General features: G+C 47.8%; 1 pseudogene; it reads left to right on the top strand.

Moving 5' to 3' along the window:
• Window positions 1–675: 675 nt before the first annotated feature.
• On the top strand, window positions 676–810 carry LOC144265487 (U1 spliceosomal RNA; annotated as a pseudogene).
• Window positions 811–4,269: the final 3,459 nt, after the last annotated feature.

The raw sequence follows: 4,269 nt of genomic DNA, 5'->3' as shown, positions 1-4,269 counted from the left end.
TTAATCTTTAAGGTGCCACCAGACTCTGTTGTTTTTGTGGACAACAGACTAACATGGCTACCCCTCTGATATATGAGAAAGAGGGAATTCCAGGCCTTGCTCGTTAACACCATGTGTTTATCCCCAGTATACTGATGTTACTAAGTTATTTTTTATTATATGAAATTCTTTAGGAATTTTGTAAGTATAACACTCATGCAACAATATATAATGTTTTGCACTTACAGAGCACAGCACCATAAGAAATTATCAAAAGACTATACAAAGGAGGTGAATGTAATTATCTCAGTTTTCCACATGGAAAGTTTTTAATCTTTCTTGGTGAGAAGTCTCTGGCTATACACAGGGTTGGGTTTTGTTGGGTTTTTTTTTATTTTTTTTTAATTATTCAGAACATTTCCTTCCCTCCCCCAATTTTATAGCAGCCTACATTTTAGCTTTTGAACACCATAGAAAACAGAACAGTATGCAAGAAAAAAGAATAATCCTATGTAGGGGAGTGAACTAGTTATATACTCTCCTGTTAATTAACAACCAACCAACTACTATTTAGTTCATCTGGTGCATTCCAAGGAAACACACTGAAGTAGCTATTCAAAAATATTTAAAAAATAAAAATCTACAAATTAAAGTAAACCAGGAAAGGGTGATTTGATTTAGCAGTATCCCCAGGCAAGAATTAGGCAGGGGAGATACCATGATCATGAAGGTGGTTTTCCCAGGGTGAGGCTCATCCGTTGCACTGCGGGTGTGCTGACCTTCGCGATTTCCCCAAATGCGTAAAACTCGACTGCATAATTTGTGGTTAGCTATACCAGAGCCAGGGAACCACCCCCACAACACACACACAAACTTGCCCAGATCCTCGGGGACAGCCAAATCCTCAGAAGCACTTGAGCTGTACTCAGCACACATGAAGGGAGTGGGGGAAGGCATAGAGAGCTTTCCATAACACTGCGCCTGAGGGCAGCTACAGGCTAGGCCTTGGTGCAAGTTGAAGCAACCTCCATGCTGCTTTAATTTGTGCTGGCTAGAACTGCTCAGCACAGCACCATCTCCCACCACTCTTCCTCCCCAGGGCCTCACCCACTATGCCAGCGCGGGCCAGGAGCATGTGGCAGGGAGCTGCCTAGGCCCGCTCCAACCTGTTAGAAAGGGGAGTCGCCAGCTGACCCTCTTTAAATCAGCTTCCCATGCCCTTTGTGCAGCAGAGCCGGCCCAGGGCGTTCTACTAACAATTTGCCACGTGCTCTGTTAGCACATTCACGCTGTTTACTCACCATGGCGGCTGCTTCTACTCCCTTCTTTCCCTTCGCAGCCTGCCCGCTGCGAGCCACGTGCGGCTCCCGCCTGCCCTCTCCTGGGCGCTCCGTTGTTGGCTCTGCCCCTTTCTCCGCAGCTCTCCTTTCCTTTCATCCCCACTACCATGCACTGTGTCCTCATGCCTCTGCCACTGTCCTCCCTGTTACCCCCGGGCACTTGTCCTCTCCCCCACTTACACCCACCGTCCCTCCACAGCCCGCACGCGCCCAAACGCTTCCCCCCGCTGCAGGAGGCGGCGTGCGCGCCCCTCCAGCAGCCCAGAGCACCGGCCTCTGCTCCTGCTCCTCGTTGGGGGAAGGGGAGGTACGGGGCTGGCCGGGTTTGCTCTGCCTCCTACTTCTCCAGCCTTCCCTCCGCACGTGGTAGAAGCGGGAGGCGACGCTTTCCGCGCCGCGAAGGAAGTCGCTGTGAAGCGAGACAGCACCGAAACCCCCCCCCGAGAAATCTCAATGGCGGAGATGGAAGAGTTTAAGGGGCTGCTGGGATTCCTCACCGCACCCAGTAGGGGCAAGAGAGGAACCATCGCCCTCCTCTGAGCAGCCAGGCTGGAGAAGGGGTGCGGCTGCGCGACCCAGTCCCATCCTCCAGCCCGTCAGCAAGATTTTCAGCAACTTTTAAACGGAGGGCGGAGGCTGTAGGGCAGGGGGTTCTCAAACCGCGCGGGGGGGGGGGTTAGGATCCCTCGGGGGTCGTGAGGTTATTACATGGGGGATCCCGAGCTGTCAACTTCCACCCCAAACCCTGCTTCACCTCCACCGTTTATAATAGCCTTAAATATATATTAAAAAGTTTTTAATTTATAAGGGGGGGGTCACACTCAGAGGCTTGCTGTGGGAAGGGGGCACCAGTACAAAGGTTTGAGAACCACTGCTGTAGGGACTGCCTAGCCCTCAGCCACTGGCAGGTACTTTACCTTGCGGGCTTTCGATGACTCAAGCAGGGGTTGCGGAGTGCTGCTGCTCAGCCACGCAACAGCGGGGCAAGGAAGTGCCCACTGCCCTACTCTGTACAGCTCCCCCCGTGACACTTTATGGAGGTTATATAATGCCACGCCTATGCTTGTAGAGAACACTAAACTTTAGTTTATGGTCAACTCACTGCCTCAAGTAGGGAGAGGTTTGAACTACACTAAGCAACTGTAAGAGGGAAGCTGTAGACAGGACTGGGCTTATTGGGTGGGTGGGAGTTCACTACGCAGGGCACTATGGGCAGGGAAGTAGTTCACAGCATCAGCATCTCTGAGTTCCCAGCCATCAGCCTCTGCTCCTTGGCCACCCAGCTCTGAAGGCATGCCACCCTTAGTGCCTGTCAAAGTTCCTTCCCCACTCTGAAGTCTAGGGTACAGATGTGGGGACCTACATGAAAAACCCCCTAAACTTATTTTTAGCAGCTTAGGTTAAAACTTCCCCAAGGTACAAACTATTTTATCTTTTGCCCTTGGACTTTATTGCTGCCACCACCAAGCATCTAACAAATATATAACGGGGAAAGAGCCTGCTTGGAAACGTCTTTCCCAGGAACGGAGGTGTAGGGTTTAGGAGGATTTGCGGGGGGAGGAAAGGCTTGATAAAAATCCTCACCAATTTGCATAGGTGAACACAGACCCAAACCCTTGGATCTTAAGAACAATGGAAAAGCAATCAGGTTCTTAAAAGAAGAATTGTAACTGAAGAAAAAGTAAAAGAATCACCTCTGTAAAATAAGGATGGTAAATACCTTACAGAGTAATCACATTCAAAACTGATAGAGAATCATTCTAGGCAAAACCTTAAGTTACAAAAAGACACAAAAAGAGGAATATACATTCCATTCAGCCATTTAAACAAAACAGAATCTAACGCATCTCTAACTAGATTGCTTATTAGCCCTTTACAGGAGTTCTAACCTGCATTCCTGCTCTAGTCCCAACAAAAACATCACACAGATAGAGAGAACCCTTTGTTCCTCCCCCCCAGCTTTGAAAGTATCTTGTCTTCTCATTGGTCCTTTGTCAGGTGCCAGCGAGGTCATCTTAGCTTCTTAACCTTTTACAGGTGAAAGGGTTTTTCCCTCTGGTCAGGAGGGATTTAAAAAGGTGTTTACCCTTCCCTTCATATTTATGACAGTGCCATACTGCTGCTGTCACTGGCCAGGTCTTCAGAGGTAGTTGTCATCCAACAGTCCCGGCTGCAGTGTTTTCCCCAGGAATTGAAATTTGGGGTCAGGGCTTGTCATAAATATAAAGGGAAGGGTAAACCCCTTTGAAATCCCTCCTGGCCAGGGGAAAGCTCCTCTCACCTGTAAAGGGTTAAGAAGCTAAAGGTAACCTCGCTGGCACCTGACCAAAATGACCAATGAGGGGACAAGATACTTTCAAAAGATGGGAGGAGGGAGAGAAACAAAGGGTCTGTGTCTGTCTGTATGCTGTGCTTGGCCAGGGATAGACCAGGAATGGAGTCTTAGAACTTTTAGTAAGTAATCTAGCTAGGTATGTGTTAGATTATGATTTCTTTAAATGGCTGAGAAAAGAATTGTGCTGAATAGAATAACTATTTCTGTCTGTGTATCTTTTTTGTAACTTAAGGTTTTGCCTAGAGGGGTTCTCTATGTTTTTGAATCTAATTACCCTGTAAGATATCTACCATCCTGATTTTACAGGGGGGATTTCTTTATTTCTATTTACTTCTATTTTCTATTAAAAGTTTTCTTGTAAAAAACTGAATGCTTTTTCATTGTTCTCAGATCCAAGGGTTTGGGTCTGTGGTCACCTATGCAAATTGGTGAGGCTTTTTATCCAACATTTCCCAGGAAAGGGGGGGGTGCAAGTGTTGGGAGGATTGTTCATTGTTCTTAAGATCCAAGGGTCTGGGTCTGTAGTCACCTAGGCAAATTGGTGAGGCTTTTTACCAAACCTTGTCCAGGAAGTGGGGTGCAGGGTTTTGGGAAGTATTTTGGGGGGAAAGACGC

This window comes from Eretmochelys imbricata, chromosome 5 (assembly GCF_965152235.1).
Source record: "Eretmochelys imbricata isolate rEreImb1 chromosome 5, rEreImb1.hap1, whole genome shotgun sequence".
Classification (NCBI taxonomy): domain Eukaryota; kingdom Metazoa; phylum Chordata; order Testudines; family Cheloniidae; genus Eretmochelys; species Eretmochelys imbricata.
The sequence above is the reverse complement of the archived record's forward strand: the minus strand, read 5'-3'. Positions and strand labels throughout refer to the sequence as shown.